We start from the raw sequence: 20,405 nt of genomic DNA, 5'->3' as shown, positions 1-20,405 counted from the left end.
TTTTATCAGCCTTTGACTCCAAAAATCGCCCTCATGGTTTTTCTGGAATATTTGAGTTTTTGAAGCTGGATTTACGACTTTTCTCTTAGGGACGATAACAGATGTACTCAAAGTACATGTAGAGGTATATTCAGTTACAGCTGAAGAGAAATTGAAGTGTGCTAAAATCATAACACTTTTACAGACAAAATATAGAAGGAATATAAAATTTTAGTTGTTTTTAGTAAATATTGAATACCTATAAATAATATTTGGAAACCGTGGACAAAGTAAACCAAAGCAATACAGCCGTTACGTGCTTGTGACCTACCACCCGATATTAAGAAAAATAATTATCATTTCCTTTGCAGTCATATTCCTTCCCTCTTTATAGGCAGCTTCTTTGTTACATTTATGTATTACTGCCCTGGTTTTATCTTTACCATAGTGTTTGCATCCTTAAACAGTATATTATTTATTTATTGTTGCATTTTTTTAACTCTGTGTAAATGAAAGCATGCTGCTTTTCTTTTTTTGTGACTTGCTGTCGTAACTCCCAATTTTTCTCATCCGAGTTATTGGCTGTAGCTATGGTTCATTCGTTTTCATTGCTGTATAGTATTCCACTGCATAAATAGTACATTGTAATTGATCTGTTCTCCTCATGATACTTGCTTTGTTCCTAGCTCAGTACAGCCCATATAAGAGCATATTACTCTTAGTTTAACACATACTCTGATTACACACTTAACACCGAGAACTTCTTTTAGTCCCTAACCATTTAGGGTGACATCTGGATATGCATACTTTATCTAATTAATAATTAATGTTAGCTCTTAAAAAGCCTTCTTTTCTAAGAGAATTGTTTGAAATGCAACACAACACTGAGGTAGTGAGAGAGAAAGAGAGAGAGATTGAGAGAGAATATGAATATAATCTTTTATCTGCTGACTCATTCCCCAAGTGGCTGCAGCAGGCGGGTCTGGGCCAGTCTTTTCCAGGAGTCAGGAACTCCATCCTTTCTCCCACATGAGTGTTAGGGACCCAAACACTGTTCTTATGCCTTCTCAGGCACATAAGTGGAGAGCTGGTTCAGAAGTGGAGCTGCTGGGACTTGGTTTGGTGCTCTGATATGGGATAGATTAGCCCACTGAACCACAATGCCGGCCCCAGAAGTCTGCTTTCTTAAAAGTAATGATTTTACTATCTCTGCAGATATAGTTTATTCATTCATTGTTTATGTTTATTCATGTTCCTTATTGTTTTGGCTTATCATGGACCCTCTCTTTGTTCCTTCCTCCCTACAAGATTTACCAACACTTTCTACCCTGTGTCATCTAAACAGGCACCTACAGTTTTCTTCTTTCACTCTTGGAATAGGGCAACAATGATAGCGACCATAGCTGTAGAATTTTCCAAAAAGTTCTTTTGGGACCTTTTAACTGTTTATATAAAGATTTAACAAAAGGAGCCGATGCTGCGGCATAGCGGATAAAGCTGCCGCCAGCAGTGCCAGCATCCTCTACGGGCGCCGGTTCGAGTCCCGGCTGCTGCACTCCAATCCAGCTCTCTGCTATGACCTGGGAAAGCAGTGGAAGGTGATCCCAAGTCCTTGGGCCCCTCCACTCACATGGGAGACATGGAAGAAGCTCCTGGTTCCTGGTTTCAGATCAGGGCAGCTCCAGCCATTGTGTCCAGTTGGGAAATGAATTAGCGGGTGGAAGACCTTTCTCTCTCTGTCTCTCTCTCTCTCTCTCTCTGCCTCTCCTTCTCTCTGTGTAATTCTTTCAAATAAATAAATACATCTTTAAAAGAAAAAAAAAGATTTAACTAAAGAAGTACCAGTCATATATTGATAGACTCAGATGCAGTAAATTTCACCCATGGATACTTAGAAGGATTATGTTTTAAGATCTGTGAATTTTGGTTGAAATAATTGAGATGTAAAAAAACCAATGCAGTATCTTAACTGAGAACTATCGAATGTTAACCTTTGGCATGAACAAAGCTAATGTGATAAGTTTTAATAATTCTCCAGGAAGTTGCAGTATTTTGTTGATTAATTATTCTTATTTCTCTATGTATTTGTAATCCAGTGTGTTGCTGAACAATCTTTTCTTTAGTTGAAACAGTCCTCAAACAATTGCAGTTAAGAATCTAAAGATTTATTGTTTTGTGTCAACAACTTCTGTCTCTTTCAGCAAATGACTTTAGGGTGATTAGAAAATTTGATGATGCCTAGAAGTTAAACTCCTATTGACACGAAAAGAAAGGATGCAACTAGAAATGAGAATTGTGTGGTATTAATAGTATTTCTGAAACTATGGTGTCCTTATTAAAAATACAGAAGGCTGTTCCCCACCTCTGTAGATTGTATGAGAGTAAATTTGGAGTGCCTCTCGGGGGTCTATATTTTGCCTCTGTTTGCATAGGCTAATATAAAGTCATATGAGTACTTTATCTCATGAAATAGCTTAATTTGGATGGAATTTAATCATTCACAAAATCCTCACATACATAATTTCATTTTGCACTTAATGTAATCTGAGGTAACTGGAGCAGGCATATTATCATCTTTTCACCAGAACAATTAAAAAACCCACAGAAAATCTCAGGGAAATTATTTGGTTTGCTTAAGCAAGTTCTGAGTAAGTAGAGTCAGTGCTCCCTACAGTAATCTTGGTTTCCAACCCAGTAGTTTTGAATGTGTATAGCAGACTGGTAAGGAGGAATAACAGAACCACTACTGTTGCTTCCTTTTCATAAGTCACTTGCCTGCTTAGTATAAGAATAAAGTGAGGAAGTAATGCAGCAGGCCAGCGGTGTTCCTGTTTTCTATGTGAAGAAATCTGTTCAGTTTCTTAGAATTCCTAGAGAGTTATAAACTGAGGGTCTTTGTTTCTCATTAAAAAAAAGAAGAAGAAAACTTTGATTTTTTTTTTCTCCTCTACAGGGAAAGAATACCTTGCTGGCTTCATTGTTCTATTTTAGGTTTGAGTTGGAATAAGGGTAACCAAGAACTCAGATGAACTGTAGCAGCCTCTCAGATTCTTTCTCTTCAATCTTCTGTTCTGCACCCCATATTTTCTTTACCTCACCTCATTGAGATTTTGTGTTTTCTGTAGCTCCTATCTATACAAATTAATGAAAAAATGTATTTGACAATTAGTAAAAATGCATCCATGTATTTACCATATCTGAATGTGATAAGAGTTCACACTTATTTTAATAATAAATGCTGATATTTGGTGATTATAATATATTGTTATCAGAAAATTTTTTTAAGAAACCTATGATTTTAACAGAGCACTCTAGAGTTAAAAAATTTTTTTTAGGAAACTTTTTCAAAATTCAAATAATCAAAAGGAAATGCTATTTGTTATCATTAGCTGAGATGATTGATTCTTAAAGAATAATACAGTTAGAAAGAAGAAAACACTTGCTATTCTTAGAGAATCTTTCCTTCTTTGAGATGATTTCAAATTAGTTTTGTGAGTTGTGTGATTCATCACTTCTTTGATACAAGCGTAAGTGCTCAGATAATCTCCTTTTAATAAATGTTTTCTTTATCTATTATTTCTTCACCCAGGAGCTGTTTGAAGAAAATTTTTAAGAAAATAAGAAAAAGCAAGAATTCTTAAGAGTTTCTTAACTTTTATCAGTGGGCCAGGTGAATTCAAGGTAAAATCAAAAAAGATAGTTTTCTTTAAAAATACTATTCTGTACTCTTGTATGACATTGTACTTGCCACAGAACGTACACCTTTCATTCCAGAAACAGCCTTTATTTACTTCTATTTTATTACCACTCTTTTATCCTAGATTGATTCTGGAGTCTTAGATAAAAATTCTGACAGTCATTCCCATTGTTTTTACTGTTATATGGTGTTTGCTTAGAACAGAACCTAGTATGCTTTTTAAATTTGAGTTCTTTACATTTTATAACACACATTCCATGGTGTTTGAATACTATTTTATTGAATATCAGCTATAATGTGGTCCACAATTCCTTACCTCTAGATCAAAACTTTGCAGCCAGCACTATAGAAACTTTTTGGATGGATATTTCTTTGCTTTGGGTTGCTGTCCTGTGCAGTGTATGATGTTTAGCAGCCCTGTTCTCTATCCCCCAGATATTAGTGAGCCCCTCCAACCTAAAGTTGAGACAGCCAGATATTTCTTTGTATATTGCCACGTATCTTCTAGAGTGCAAAATCTTTTCCAGTTACAAGCCACTTACTTAACTCTAGAATCTTGTAACACTACCTTTATGGTAAACAAAAAACAAACAAACAAACAAACAAACAAAAACCTCCAGAAACATCTTTTAACCATTATGGAAGAACCATAGTAAAAGAAAAGCAATAATATCATCCCTCGGTTTTTAACCACTTTACTAAAACTGGGAAGGTTAGAATCCAGGGAAAGGATTTGGTGGCACTGTAAAATCTTTCACTTTGGAGTTAGTGAGAAGCATAGGGTGTTTAGATTTTTTCAGAGCTTGTTTGAATTTCTGGTTCTTATTTTTAATAGCTGATTATCTTGGGCAATTTATTAACATCTTCATATTTTGACTTCTTCATTTGTAACAACATGGTTAATATTTATTTCATAGTTTTATTATGAGGATTAAATGAGATCCTTATGTGACGTTAGAATGCTTAGAATAGAGGGTCTCAGAATTGATAACTATGAAAATTGCCTCTAGTAAAAACATCCTCAGTAATGGGGTAAGGATCATCAGGAATGATACTTCAAACAAGAAGTCATACTGTTGTAAAAACATGATACCTTAGAAAAAAATAGATATTTTTGTACCCCATTATTTGAGAAAGCATTAATATCTAGAGAGAGGCCAGAGAAAAATTCTTGAAGCAACTGCCAGAAGGGTTTTTATCAGAAGAGACTATTTAATATTCTTGTGTGAAAAGAATATATAAAAGTTGTAATCAACCTATGTGAATCAAAGAGTGTATGGCAATAAACATAACTTCATCTCTAAGATCTCAAGCAACTAGAGTAGGTGATACTATTGTACCTAATACTGTTCAGTGTTTGATGAAGGTATTAAATTTTGTTGTTTTTCATAGGTATTATAGCATATTACCTCATTAAATGATTTTATTTGTAGCTTTAGAAGAGCCAGTTTATGAGAAACTTTAAAAATATATAGAAATTATGAAGAATAATATCTTAGCCATGTTTTAATTCCCTCCAGCAATTTACAGCAGTTAATACTTTGTCATGTTTGTTTCAAGTCCATTTTAAAATAAACAAAACATTGTAGATGAAGTTAAATTCCCTTTAACTGTAGTCTTACTCTTCACTCTTTTTCCTAGAAATTGCTATTTCTTGAAGCACCATGTATCATCTTCCATTCATAAAATGTTTGTTTATGGACAGTGTGCAGTATTTTTATGTGATTTTGAATGCATGCTAATATCCTACTTTAGTACATGCACAGATTCCGTACTTTTTACTCAAAATTGTTTTTTGATATCTACTTATGTTATGTCTTTACTTTTATATATATCCAGGAATGTGTCTTGGAAATATGGTACATTTGATTTATCCATTTTCCTCTTTATGAGAATGTAGGTTGCTTTCACATTTTTTTCAGCTGCAAGCAATATTCAGTGACTCAGTGTGTCATGTATCTCACTGTAGATATTTGAATGATTTCTCTAATGTATTACTGCAAGTGGAATTACTGAGACATAGGGTAGAAATACCTGTCTTAAGATAAAAAAGTACAATTTTGTATGTTGAATTTTTATGTTCTGATAATTAATATTCAGAAAGTAGTTAAATTGGTATGTGTTTTGTTTAAGAGCTGACTTTTATTGGGATTGGTGCCTTAGAATTCACATTTTCCTGCTTAATTAAAGAACATTTCAATGCAATGTTGATTGCCTACTCTGCACTTAGTGCTATACAACTGACATATCAGAATCAGAACACTGATCTGGATGGACAGTGAGTCTGATCTAGAATGATTTTTATTAATGGTTTATTCAGTCAGACAGAAACACTTATCTTCAAGGAAGATCAGCAGTATATCAGGAAAAAAAGTCTAAAAGTGTAAGTATATAAGCTTAATTGCCTATCTGATTTGCTTTGCCCTGGTCTAGATGGTTTGTCATAAGCTTTCTTCTCCTCTAAACCTCCCAATTTTAAAGACCAGTGTTGGTCAATTACAGTTGAGGTATGTTGAGGTTGATAATTCTGTGTATAAAATTATTTTCTAAAATGGATCTTAGGTAAGGCATGTGAAGATGTACATAACATTTAATCCACTATAAACCTGGAATCAGAGACATTAAATTGAAAAACAAATTCACAATAAGAATTGTACAAAAAATGGTACTGTGTGGACCTCATCTCATGAACAGTCTTGGCACTACATGTTAGCAAAGTGTTCAAAGTGTGTCAGACTTTTCACAGAAATTTTCATTGCCATAATCACTTCGACCACATGTCTCAAAATCAAAATTTTGCCAAAAGTTTAAAATTTTATTTCACAATTGTGTATCTTGGTTGCCTGGAAACAAAACAGTAAGTTTCTGTGGTAACTAATTTCACTTGGCCAATTTTTTTAAATTTTTTATTTAGTAAATATAAATTTTCAAAGTACAGTTAATGGATTACAATGGCTTCCCCCCCATAATTTCCCTCCCACTCACACCCCTCCCATCTCCCGCTCCCTCTCCCATTCCATCCACACCAAGATTCATCCTCGATTATCTTTATATACAGAAGATCAATTCAGTATATATTAAGTAAAGATTTCATCAGTCTGCACCCACATAGAAACACAAAGTGTAAAACACTGTCACAGCACTAGTTATAGCATTAGTTCACATTGGACAACACACTAAGGACAGATCCCACATGAGAAGTAAGTACACAGTGACTCCTGTTGTTGACTTAACAATTTAACACTCTTGTTTATGACGTCAGTAATCTCCCTAGGCTCTAGTTATGAGTTGCCAAGGCTATGGAAGCCTTTTGAGTTCCACTTGGCCAATTTTTAAATCATGTCATAAGCCAAAGCTTAATCAGAATTAGGCAATGATACATACTACTCAGAAATTAATAATCTTATATTTCTTTTTTGTAGATTTAAAACTTTATAAAAAGAAATTATCCAGTACTTACATCTACCTAACTGGAAGTTTTATTAACTGAAGGTAAAATACAATGTTTAGAGAGTCATGGATTTATAAATTGGAGGGGAAAAAAGGTAGAATTATTTAACTTGTTAAAAACTATACATGAGATTTGTGAAATAAGTCTTTTTTTAATTTTGGCCTTTAGATGGCCTGTCCTTTAGCATGTCTTAATGAACAGCTGAGAAAAGATCATCTTAAAATTTCCTTTGACCATTACATTAATAAATATAGTTTTAATAAACCATTGTTAATTTCAGAGAGAGAAAATATTATGTCAAATATTATAAACATGTATTTGGCAAGCATATTCTCCTTATATTATTTCTGTTTTCCTCTTTTAATTAATATTTGTAACAACAGTATTTCTCTGTTACTTTTCTTTCTCCTTTCTTATTAGTCGTTATTTAATTTTCTGTCTCTCTTTTTATTGTTTCCCATATTCAACCTCAGCACAACCCTTCAGTTATTTTCAAAGAGATTCAAGCTCAACCTACTACCTATACTTTAGACCCAGGATAGAATCTACTAGAATTCAAAGAAAACAGTGCAATTAAGGTAAAGATAATTAATAGTCATGTAATACAGAGAGTGCTAACACCAAGCATATAAGTGCATTACTACTCAGATGCCACATGTTCTTTATAATTACTAGACACTTATGAATATTTAACAAAGTACCATCTAGAAATTTGATATAAAACATTCAGAATCATATAAGCCTTGGGTATCCCATAGTCAACAACTTTGGTTGCCGCATAAATTGTTATTTTTTTTTATATCTGTGCCTTATTTTTTCAGTTTGTAGCCTTAATTTTATTACGTGGCTTTTGGGCCCTGGAAATAACTGAGATCCTTGAGAATAGTTTAAACTTTGCAGACTTTAAATGTTGATGATGTTTTATTATTGCTTTTAAAATTAGAGCCATTCCTTTCACACAGAAATTTGTCTTCATATTGAATTGTGTTATTGTAATTGGGAGAAATATGCAAATGTTTGAAGAATAAGAAATTTAAAAGAGGTAAATGGCTCGAAGAGAAGGAAATTTGTTTTTAATACCCAAAAAGTTTATTAAAATCATCTTTTTCCATAAGTGAATACATCTGAAATTGAGAATTGCCTGTTTAATACACATACTATTTTTATTTAAACATATTACTTTTGATACCAGTTAGTAACTGAGCATCTATCAGCTGTTGATACAGTTAACAGTGTAAAGTACTCTCTTGTGAGCCATTGGTATCTGTGGACTAATGATAAACAATTAATCAGTTTGGTGCTAGTGAAATTGTTCCTGATTTAGTGACTCTGATATCTTTATGATTGCATAATTACAGATTTTTTGAATAATGATTTTTGTTTTAATTACTAAGTAGATAGTAGTTATACTACCTTTCTTATTAGAATACTTTTTAAGAAAAAAAATCCTCCCTGTCAAAAAAAGAATTTTCATTGTGGATAACTGAAAATGACTTCACAATACCATGTAGTTAAGTATTACAGGAAGCCAATATTATTTTATTATTTTTAATCATATATGAACCATTATAGTAATAGAAATATAGAAAGCATTTTAGTCATAGAAATATATAGAATATAGAAAGATAGAAATACTTGTGTGTTTCAAAGGAATGAGTTCTTTAGTTTTTGACTTTTATTTTGTAGTGCCATTCCAAATTTATTATAAAAATATTAAAAGTTATTTTCAAAAAGGAAAAATTAATGTGCTAGAATGCACACTTTTTCTCCCAAAGGTGAAAAATACAACTAATTGCATAAGCAAAGTTTTGGAGAAATGAAAGAAGATGTATTGTGCAAAAGAGTTTCATAAAAATTACTATTGAATTTTAGTTAATTCTAGAAGAATGGGTCTCAGATATCCTGCTTTTATTTCATGTCCCTTTGAAAAAAAATAGAACATGTAGTTTCAGCAATCTATTTCCTGGCTTTAACTATGTGGTTCTTTGTATATAGTTTTTACAGACCCCAATATAATTGGCAAATAAATGTTATCTGTAATTAAATGGCATGAACTGTATGAAGTGCTCTTTCACTGAATGAAATAAACTGAATTAATGATTGAGAAAAAATACATATTCTAAAGAGGGAAATATGTATGTCCACAATGGTTTTATTCTGTTCCTTTCCCTTATATCTGATATAAATGCAGTGAGTTCATATAGCATGATATATATATATATATATATATATATATATAGAGAGAGAGAGAGAGAGAGAGAGACAAAGATTATTTCATTTTATAAAATCAGGTTATCTTCCTTTAATTATAGTTAGGACTTGTGAAATAATTGAACAGAATTTAGTGTTGCTTCATATCTTTTTGAGAAATTATTAAAAGTATTGGTAAGTAGCTATATTTCTAGTATGTGCTCTATGTAGTTGATATTTGGTATTTTCAGACAAGTATTTGGGCTAATTAAATAGATTTAAGTCCTTTGCAAAGACTTTTCTTTTTTTTAAAATGTATTTGAAAGGCAAAGCTACAGAGAGAGAGACAGAGAAACAGAGAGAGAGAGAGAGAGAGAGAGTAAGATCTTAGAGAGAGAGAGAGAGAGAATAAGATCTTCCATCTGCTGATTCACTCCCCAAGTGGCCATGAGGGCTGGAGCTGGGCAAATCTGAAGCCAGGAGCCAGGAGCTTCTTCTGAATCTCCTGTGTGGGTGCAGGGGCCCAAGCACTTGGGCCATCTTTGTCTGCTTTCCCAAGCCATCAGCAGAGAGCTGGATCAGAAATGGAGTAGCTGGGCCTCAAACTGGCTGCTGTATTGGATGCCAGCACCACAAGCAGTGGTTTTACCTGCTATGCCACGGTGCTGGCCCCTGCAAAGACTTTTCTACAAACCTGCTACTATCCTGAGATTCCAGGGTTAGTTATAGGATATCATCCAAATATTCTTGGTTCAGAATAGCAATAACTTCCAGATAAATAGATCTTCATTATTCACAGATTCCAAATTTGCAAATGTGCCTGTTCACTAGAATTTGTAACCTCAGAATCTGTGATCCTTTGGCAATATGAATAAAGTGGTAAAAAATTTGAGTCACCCAGTGTGCAGGTTCCCAGCTGAGGTTGAACAAGATGTTATTCTACTTTCTGTTTCAGCTCTTGTACTATAAGCAAATTTTTTTCCTCACAACCTATTTAGTGCCACACTTTTCATAGTTTTATGTTTTTATTATTTTTGTTGTTTGGTCATTTAAAATGTCCCCCAGGAATGGTGTTGAAGTACTATCTTGTATTTCTAAGCACAATAAGACTGTACTGTATCTATGAAGAAAATATGTGTGCTAGATAAACTTCATTCAGGCATGGGTTATAATGTTGTTAGCTTAAGGTTAATGTTAAGGAATCACACACACACACACACACACACACACACATACACATGAATTGGTTGGTGAAAACGTTATAACCAAAGTTTCAAAGGGTGCTCACATTGTATTTCTCCTTGAAATTTCCCCTTGCTAATAATTCAGTGCTCATGGTGACTTTATAATTATTACAAATTATGAGATTCTATTCTATATATTCTTATTGTGTTCATAGTGCTTCCTTAGTCTGATGGGAAATGAGTCTTCTTCATGTTTCTTTCCATTTCTTTCTGGATAACTAATGTTGCAGAGCTTCTATGAATCTATACATCTGTGAGATTATCTCCCTTCATTCCATATTTTATATTCTGAAGTTCACATTTTTTAAAAGATTTACCTATTTATTTATTTGAAAGGGAGGATGACAGAAAAAGGAAGAGAAATATCTTCCATCCCCTGGTTCACTCCCTAAATATCTGCAACAGCCAGAGTCATACCAGGATGAAGCCAGGAGCTTGGAACACCACCATCCAGGTCTCACAAATGAGTAGTAGGAAACTCAACAACTTGTTGCATTCTTTGCTGCCTTCCCAGATACATTAGCAGAAGCTAGATGGGAATTAGAGCAGCCAGGACTTGAACCAGCATCAGATGCAGCCTGTTGCAGCCATTTGGGGAATGTTAACAGTGGATGGAATCTCTCTGTCTCTCTCTCCCTCTCTCTCTCCCTCTCTCTCTCCCTCTCACTCTGTCTCCCTCTCTATCTCGGTTTCTCCATTTTTACTCCCCTTTGCTTCCTCCACCACCCCCTTAAATCTGCCTTTCAAATAAATAAATTAAATAAATAAATCTTTAAAAGACCAGTGTAACTGGAGTGATGTAAAAAGAGAGTAATAGATAAGGTCGGAGAAGTATTTTTTTTTAACTTTTATTTAATGAATATAAATTTCCAAAGTACGATTTATGGATTACAATGGCTTCCCCCACATACCGTCCCTCCCACCCACTACCCTCCCTTTTCCCACTCCCTCTCCCCTTCCATTCACATCAAGATTCATTTTCGATTATCTTAATATACAGAAGATCAGCTTAGTATACCTTAAGTAAGGATTTCAACAGTTTGCTCCCACACAGAAACATAAAGTGAAAAATAATAGATGATTTTTTTTAAATGATGATGAAATCAGATCAGACCTATTGTCATGTTTAATCCCAGTGAGAGTCAAGTTGGGAGTTGATAATTTCTTTTTTTTTTTTTTTTACAGAGGATCAGTTTAGTATACATTAAGTAAAGATTTCAACAGTTTGCACCCCCATAGAAACACAAAGTGAAATATATTGTTTGAGTACTCGTTATAGCATTAAATCTCAATACACAGCACATTAAGGACAGAGATCCTACATGAGGAGTAAGTGCACAGTGACTCCTGTTGTTGACTTTACAAATTGACACTCCTGTCTATGGCATCAGTAGTCTCCCTATGCTCCGGTCATGAGTTTCCAAGGCTATGGAAGCCCTCTGAGTTCTCCGATTCTTATCTTGTTTAGACAAGGTCATAGTCAAAGTGGAGGTTCTCTCCTCCCTTCAGAGAAAGGTACCTCCTTCTTTGAAGACCTGTTCTTTCCACTGGGATCTCACTCGCAGAGATCTTTTGCCAGAATGTCTTGGCTTTCCATGCCTGAAATACTCTCATGGGCTTTTCAGCCAGATCCGAATGCCTTTAGGGCTGATTCTGAGGCCAGAGTGCTATTTAGGACATCTGCCATTCTATGAGTCTGCTGAGTATCTCACTTCCCATGTTGGATCACTCTCCCCTTTATTTATTCCATCGGTTAGTGTTAGCAGGTACTAGACTTGTTTATGTGCTCCCTTTGACTCTTAGGTCGGAGAAGTATTACAGAGCCAAATAATGCAATCACTTGTAGGTACCCATCAAGACTTTATTTTCTTACTAACTGAAGTAGGAAAACACTACAGGGTTTTGAAAAGAAGAATGGTATGGTCAGCATTGATTTTTGAGTTTTTAAGGGATTATTCTGGGTTCTGCATTGAAAAAAGCTGCAAAGAGGTAAGGCAGATGCAAGGAGACCAGTTAGGAATCTATTGCAGCAATCTGTGAGAGATGATGATAACTTGGATCAGGATGTAGGGAATGGAGTGCTAGAAAGTGGTTCAACATCTGGTTATATTTTAAAGTTGGATCTCATAGCATTTGTTTATGAGAAGGATCTGGTTCATCACAGCACAATTGAACTGATATGTGAGAAAACCTACATGAGGATATGTTTTGTGGTCATGAATGCTATCATGAATTCAATTTTTCAAACTTTGAGAAGCATATTCAACATCAAAGTGGACATGTCAAGTAGGCAGTGATACACACTAGTCTGGAAATCAGAGAAGCATTTTAGCCTGGAGATTTAAATTGAGTAATTGTTACTACATATATGATATTTTAAAACCATGAAATTTAACAAACAATAAGTGCAGCTTAAAATAAAATCCTATAACCAAGCTCACTCCAAATTAAAAAAAAAAAAATAGAAGAGTAATAAAAGATTTAGGAGTGGCCTGAAAGGTAATGGAGAACTAGATGAGTGTGAGTTGTGGAAACCAGTAGAAGAAAATGTTTTTTTTTTTTTTTTTTTTGACAGGCAGAGTTAGACAGTGAGAGAGAGAGAGAAAGGTCTTCCTTCCGTTGGTTCACCCCCCCAAATGGCTGCTAAGGCAAGTGCGCTGTGCCGATCCGAAGCCAAGAGCCAGGTGCATCCTCCCGGTCTCCCATGCAGGTGCAGGGACCCAAGCACTTGGGCCATCCTCCACTGCCTTCCCGGGCCATAGCAGAGAGCTGGACTGGAAGAGGAGCAACAGGGACTAGAACCCCACACCCATATGGGATGCCGGCGCCACAGGTGGAGGATTAATCAAGTGAGCCATGGCGCCGGCCCCAAAAAGAAGAAAGTGTTTTACAGAATAGAGAGTAACCATGCATGCTAAATACTGCTGATAGGTCTAGTAAGATGAGAACTAAGAAATGACTATTAATTAGATTCAGTAAGGCAGTGGTCATCAGAGAATGTGAAGTGATGTGAGGAAATGCAATGGAGATAAGATACAGTTTACTTTACAAAGAGGATTTCTATAAATGGAAGAAGAGAATTATCATGGCACTAGAGAGGGAGATGAAATAAGAATAGTTTTTAATTAATCTGGAAGAAAAGATTTTATGTTAGTGATGATAATCTAGTAGAGTAGGGAAGAATGACACTTCAAGGAGAAAAGAAGAAACTGCTTGGGCAATAAATACCCATGAGTATTTGAGAGAATGGTATATGATACACAGGTGGAGAGCTTTTCTTTTGCTAGTAATGTGGGACATTCTCCTTAGTTAACAGGAGATAAGGTAAGGTAGTAGCATACGTAGGTGGTGATGAAAATTGAGTATATTCAAAGTTGTAGGAGTTTGTAGCAATTCTTTTCTGTTTTCATTTTCCCATTGAAGTGGAAAACAAGGTGCTTAGATAAGAGTGAAGTCTTGGAAGAAAGTGTTGAAGATTTAAGGAGAGGGAAGACAGTAGATATATGTTTGTCTAGGAAAGTAGAATAAATTAGGTAAGTTTAGTGTGATTTCCTGCCAACATTAAAATTTCACTCAGAGTTAGTGGTTAGGGCTAGAGCTGTGATGTAGTGGGTAAAGTTACTGCCTGCAGTGCCAGCATCCCATATGGGCGCCAGTTCGAGTCCCAGCTGCTCTACTTCTTAGTTAGCTCTCTGGTATGGACTGGGAAAGCAGTAGAAGATGGCACAAATCCTTGGGCCCCTGCACCTGCGTGGGAGACCCAGAATAAGCTCCTGGCTCCTGGCTTCAGATAGGCCCAGCTCTGGCCATTGTAGCCATGGCCATATGTGGAGTGAACCAGTGGATGGAACCTCTCTCTCTGCCTCTTCCTATCTGTAATTCTGTGTTTCAAATAAATAAATAAATAAATCTTTTTAAAAAATGTTAGTGATTGTATTGTGAGAGTCATTCATATGCTTTTTGGGAAATGTCTATTCAGATCCCTTGCTCATTTCTTTTTCAGATTATTTATTTTCTCTATTAAGTGTTATTTGAGTTCCCTATGTATTTTAGATTTTAGCACCTCATCAGATGTATGAAACCAAATCTATGGGTTATCTCTTCACTCTGTTGATTGTTTCCTTCACTGTATAGAAGCTTTAATTTTGATATAATTCCTTTTGCTCTTTGTTGCCTGTGCTTCTGAGTTCAGATCTGAAAAAATCATTGCCCATAGCATTTATAGTCCCCTCATTTTTTTCTAGTGGCTTTATAGTTTAAAATCTTATGTTTATGTCTTTAATCCATTTTAAGTTGATCTTTGTATTTAGTGTGCAGTAAGAGTCTACTTTCATTCCTTAACATACAAATAACCAATTTTCCTGTCACTATTTATTGAAGAAACTGTCATTTCCCTCTTATATATTCTTGGCACCATTCTTAAAAAATCAATTGACCATACTGTTTTAATTACTTTTACTTTGTAGTATATTTTAAAGTCAGGTTAGTGTTATGACTCAGATTTTGTTCCTTTTGCTCAGGAATGTCGTGGCTATTTGTTTTCTATCTGTGTGTATGTGTATGTTTGTGATTCCATATGAATTTTAACATTGTTTTTTCTGTATGAAAAATGGCATTGGAATTTTTATAGAAAATTGCATTTAGTCTGAAGGTCTCTTTGGGTAGTACGTATATTTTTATAATAAGAAATAATAATTCTAATCAGTGAACATACAGTACCTTTCCTTTTGTTTCTAAGTATTTTGTGTTTTGCTTTTGTTGTAGGTATTGTAAATGAGATTATTCTCTTGATTTTCAAATGTTCACTTAATTGCATGGAAATACTAATGGTGTTTTTTAATATTCTTTGGCTTATTTGAAATGGAGAATGACAGAAAGGCAGAGACAGATAGAGAGACCTTCTGTTTGCTGTTTCACACCCCAAATGGCTACTATTGGGCCAGGCCAATGACAAGAGCCAGGGACTACATCTTGTTTTCCCACATGGGTGGCAAGGGCCCAAGCACTTGGATCATATTCCATTGCCTGCTCAGGCACATTACTAGGAAACTGAAACCGAAGTGGAACAGCCAGAATTTGAACCAGGGCTTTAATATGGGATGCCATCATTGTATGTGGCAACTTAGCTTGCTGTGCCACTATGCTGGCCTCACTAATAAATTTTTATGTTGATTTTGTATCCTGAGATTTCACTGAATTTGTAAATTCTAACAGATTTTTAATGGATTCTTTTAGATTTTTTTTATATGTAAGATCATGTCATTCATGAATAGTAACAGTTTTAGTTCTTCCTTTTCTGTCTGAGTGTTGTTTATTTCTTTCTCTTTCTTTATTCTGGCAAGGACTTATGAAACCATGTTGAATGGAAGTTGTAAGAGTAGGCATCTTTGTCTTGTGTTGGATTGTAGACAAAAGGGTTCCAGTTTTTCACTGTTTAGTATAGTGTTCACGTTGAGCTTATTATATTCATCCTTGATTGTATTGAAATGCATTCCTTTTATACTTAATTTATTGAATGTGTTTTATCAAAAACACATTTGAATTTTATCACATACTTTTTCTGTATCTAATGAAATAATCTTAGGGATTATGCTCTTCATTTTCTTAATGTAGCATATCACATTGATTGATTTGCAAAAGCTGAAATTGAAATATCGTTGTAAGTCTTCCTTGATTACAATGAATGAGTATTGTAATGCATTATTGAATTCAATTTGCGAGTATTTTGTTGAAGATTTTTTCATCTATGTTTATGAAGGAAAGTGACCTGGGGTTTTGTTTTCTTGTGATGCCCTTGTCTGGCTTTGATATCAGGGTAATACTGGCCTCCTTTTTTTAAAAAAATAAAGATTTATGTATTTAATTATTTATTTATTTATTATTTATTCAATTGAAAGGCAGAGTTACAGAGAGGAGAGAGAGAGAGAGAGAGAGAGACAGACAGACAGACAGACAGATCTTCCATCCACTGATTCACTTCACAGATGGCTGCAATGGCTGGAGCTGTGCCTATCTGAAGCCAGGAGCCAGGAGCTTCTTCTGAGTCTACCATGTGGGTACAGGCATCCAAGGACTTGGGCTATCTTCCACTGCTTTCCCAACCCTTAGCAGAGGGCTGGATCAGAAGTAGAGTAGCTGTGACTCGAGCTGGTACCCATATTGGATGCTGACACTGCATGCATCAGCTTCACCTACTATGCTACTGTGCTGGTAATACTGGCCTATTAAAAAGAGTTTAGAAGTATTTCTGTCCTCTGATACTTTAGAAAATTTGTGGAGGGTTAGTATTAGGTCTCTGAGAAAGTTTGGTGGAATCAGCAGTGAAGCCATTAGATCCTTGGCTTTTGTTTTCTGTGAGTTTTTAAACTGATTCAACCTTCTCACACATTGGTCTATTCAAATTTGTGATTTCTTTATGATTCAGTCATTAGATTCTGTATCTATGAATTTATCCATTTCTCCTAAGTTATACAAATTGGTAGAATGTAATAAGAGTTATCGTTTCTATTTCTATGATATTAGTTACAATGTGTCCTGTTTCATTTCCGATTTTATTTATTTCAGTCTTTTTTCTTGGTTAGTGTAGCTAAATGTTTTTGATATTGTTTATCTTTTCAATAAAACCAACTCTTAGTTTTGCTTATCTTTTGTATTTTTCCTGGGATGTATTTCATTTATTTCCACTCTTTCTTTTTGCTTTCCTTCTGCTAACATTGTCAGTAATTTTCCTTTATGTCTCTTTGAGGTTTAACTTTTTATGTGATCTTTCTTCTTTTTGTTTATATTTATGTTTATGACTGTAAACTTGTTTATATTTATGTTTATGACTGTAAACTTTCCTCCACGAACTGCTTTTACTATATCTTGTAAGTTTTCTTATGTTATATTTTCATTTTCATTTGTCTCAAAATATTTATAAATTTCTATTTTAATTTCTTCATTGACCTTTCAGTTGCTCAAAAGCATGATTTTAATTTCCATGTGTTTATGAATTTACCAATATTATACTGGTTATTGATTTCTAGTGTCATACCATTATGTCACAAAAATGGTAGTGGATATTTCAGTTTTGTTACATTTGCTAAGATTTGTCATGTCATATGATGATGTATCCTGGAGGATGATCTGTATGTGCCTGAGAAGAATATGCATTCTATTGCTGTTGGGTAGATTGTTTTGTATATGTCTTAAGGTTCACCTGGTCTAAAGTGCTGTTTAAGACTTTCTGGATGATTTTCCCATTGTAGATAGAATTGTATTGAAGTCTCCTATTATTTTTTCTTTATTGTGTTACTATCCCTTCCTTTAGCTCCCTTGTTTGTTTAATATATTTAGGTACTGTACTATTGGCTGGTTATATAATTACAATATTTTATTGATGACTTGACCTAATTTTTCATTATATAATGTCCTTCTTTGTGCCTGTTTCAGATTTTCACTTAAATTCTATTTTGTGTGATATAAATATCACATCCTCTGTTCTCCTTTGATTCCATTTGCATAGAATATCTTTTTTCATCCCTTCATTTTCAGTCTAAATGTTTCGTTAAAAGTGAAATAATTTAGGCCACATATACTTTTGTCTTTTAAATCAATTCATTGACTCTGCATCTTTCTATTGGAGAGTATAGTCGATTTATATACAAGGTAATTAAAGATAAGTGGGGACTTACTAAGGCCTTTTTTTTTCATCATTTTCTAGATGCTTTATTTCTAACTCTCTTGCTGTCTTCCTTTGTGGTTTGATGTATTTTTTTGTAGTTCTATAATTTCAATCTTTTCTATTTTGGTATGTATATCTACTATAGTTTTTTTTTTTCTTTTTGGTTACTATGAGGTTTCTATAGAACATCTTACACTTATAAGCCTCTATTTCAAGCTGATAACAACTTAACTTTGATCACATATGACAATGCTGTTACTCCTCCCCGATATTTTTGTGGTTTTGATGTCTGAATGTGTATCATTTTGGAACATGTATCCATTAGCAATTTACTTTTTCTGTAGTTGGTATTAGTAATTTTGTCCTTTAACTCTCATGTTAGGGATAAAAATTACTTTTGTAACTTGCAGTCAATGAATTCTGTTGAAGTTAAAATATATAGTTAAAATATGAAAATTATTTAACTCTGGGCTCAATAATTTTACTTAATGTTAGAGGAATCTTTTAAAAATTAGTCTATCCTGCTAGGAAGGAATATTTATGTTATATCCAGCAATTTCTTCAGTATATCATGTTTATTAAATTAATTAAAATAAATTTAAAAATTTATTTAAAATAATTTATGATATTGTTTGAATAAAATTGTATGACTTACCGTGTGATACATGTACAATGCCTTAGAATATGGTTCTTCAGATATTAACACTAGTAGGGTCAAGGTAATTTGTTTCTGCCCTATTTGTTTTTTTTTTTAAAGATTTATTTATTTATTTGAAAGTCAGAGTTACACACAAAGAGGAGAAGCAGAGAGAGAGAGAGGTCTTCCATCTGCTGGTTCACTCTCCAATTGGCCGCAATGGCTGGAGCTGCGCCAATCTGATGCCAGGAGCCTCTTCCGGTCTCCCACATGGGTACAGGGGCCCAAGGACTTGAGCCATCTTCTACTGCTTTCCCAGGCCATAGCAGAGAGCTGGATGGGAAGTTGAGCAGCCGGGACTCCAACTGGTGCCCATATGGGATGCTGACACTGTAGGCATCAGCTTTAGGCGGCTTTACCCGCTATGCCACAGCACTGACCCCCTATTTGTATTTTTACTCTTACTCAAATATTTTAAGAGAAAATGTATCATTTTTACTAAAATAAATTTACTTCTTTAAGCAATCAAATGAATTTTAAATAAAAATTAAACATACTCTGATTGCTTCTTTGAATTAGAAATTTAATCTATCACAAAAAAATCATCAAAATGATAAGGTAAAATAATTTTAGTGCCCTCTTAGTTACCTGATATCATGCTATTTTTTTTCTTTCGTAAATCAGAAATTTCCCTTATCTTTATAAATTGGTATCTAGCAGTTTTACAAACTTTAGTAATCCTTATTAGAAATACTTCTTATTGAATTTAAATAATTATCTGTGCTTCCTAAGAACACAGAGTTTCTTAGTCTCAATGTTATTGCATTTAGATTGGATAGTATTTTGTGGTGTGAAACTGTCAATGTGATTTGTAGCATGTTTAAGAGCATCATTGACCTCTACACACTAGATGATAGTAGCAATCCCCTGGTGCACGTTGTGACAACCAAAAATGTCCCTAGACATTACCTGATATTTCCATGCAAAAGTATCATTATGCTCTTAAAACTGTATATATGAAATGCAAAAAAAATTATTTCAAAAATTTAAGGAAAAATAGGAAAGATGGAGGAGGGTTTTAGGGAGAGAGGAAGGGAGATAAATATGGGTTTTTTTTAGAATTGTATCTACAAAATACATAAAATCTGTTCTCATTATATTAATAAAAATTTTAAAAAGAACCAAGGTTAAAAACTACTTTGGAGGGACTTTTAATTATTCCAAAATGTTAATATTTAATAAAAAATTAAGATTCTCTTAGTCTTGAACTAAGGGATAATTTATATAGGTTCTTTCCCAAATTGTCCTCCATCTTATTATCTGAATTACTACCCTTGAAATTATCATAATATCTTGCTTGTTTTATCCTTTGTTTTTCCCAATGCATTTTAGGAGCTTAGAAGTCAAGAATGGCTCATGCATTTATTTTATTTTTTTAATTGATTTGACAGGTAGAGTTATAGATAGTGAGAGAGAGACAGAGAGAAAGGTCTTCCTTCCATTGATTCACTACCCAAATGGCCACCATGGCTGGTCTACGCTGA

General features: G+C 34.2%; 1 protein-coding gene across 3 annotated transcripts in view; it reads left to right on the top strand.

Annotated features, from left to right (window-relative positions):
- TENT5D (terminal nucleotidyltransferase 5D) overlaps positions 1 to 20,405 on the top strand; it is a 60,965-nt gene that overhangs the window by 1,656 nt on the left and 38,904 nt on the right. The window contains exons 2-4 of one of the 3 annotated variants that reach the window (XM_017349678.3): positions 3,569 to 3,660; positions 7,099 to 7,168; positions 7,601 to 7,705. The gene's annotated coding sequence lies outside the window, so the exon portion shown is untranslated. The remainder of the gene's footprint in view (positions 1 to 3,568; positions 3,661 to 7,098; positions 7,169 to 7,600; positions 7,706 to 20,405) is intronic. The other 2 variants (XM_051827370.2, XM_051827372.2) reach the window with 2 other exon arrangements.

Source organism: Oryctolagus cuniculus, chromosome X (assembly GCF_964237555.1).
Source record: "Oryctolagus cuniculus chromosome X, mOryCun1.1, whole genome shotgun sequence".
Lineage (NCBI taxonomy): Eukaryota > Metazoa > Chordata > Mammalia > Lagomorpha > Leporidae > Oryctolagus > Oryctolagus cuniculus.
The sequence above is the reverse complement of the archived record's forward strand: the minus strand, read 5'-3'. Positions and strand labels throughout refer to the sequence as shown.